The sequence below is a fragment of the Penaeus monodon genome, chromosome 29 (assembly GCF_015228065.2).
Source record: "Penaeus monodon isolate SGIC_2016 chromosome 29, NSTDA_Pmon_1, whole genome shotgun sequence".
NCBI classification, from domain to species: Eukaryota; Metazoa; Arthropoda; class Malacostraca; order Decapoda; family Penaeidae; genus Penaeus; species Penaeus monodon.
The window spans coordinates 27,161,466-27,161,932 of NC_051414.1; positions in this window are offsets into that span (position 1 = coordinate 27,161,466).

A 467-nucleotide genomic window follows, 5' to 3' on the forward strand; every position below is an offset into this window, starting at 1 on the left:
GTTAATATCAACGAAACAACATACATCATTCGCTATGCAATGGAATAATTAGATTGATGCAAATCGAATTATTTCAGATACTGGATTTTATCAGACTTAAATTAACTTGTTTTGCCTAAATTACGTGATCATAATCTTTCCTGTGAATGATACACTGAAATCCGTTTGATATAATTATATCAAACTTTAACATAGTTACGTGCAGCGGGATTAAATTACGTTAATAATCACGGGCATAAAGTTGGTAGAAAATGACATTTGTGTCAATATGTTATAAGGTTCAAAATAAATTGTTGCGTGAAAGATATTGCATTATGATGGTATTTTTTCAGCTTATGTGAATATTTATAGAAATGATTAATAATGAGATATTAGTCATTAGTATTACAGGTGAGCCATTAATTAATTCTAGAATTAATTATTATAATTGTGACAATGTTTGATCATCATTATGACCAGCAATATAT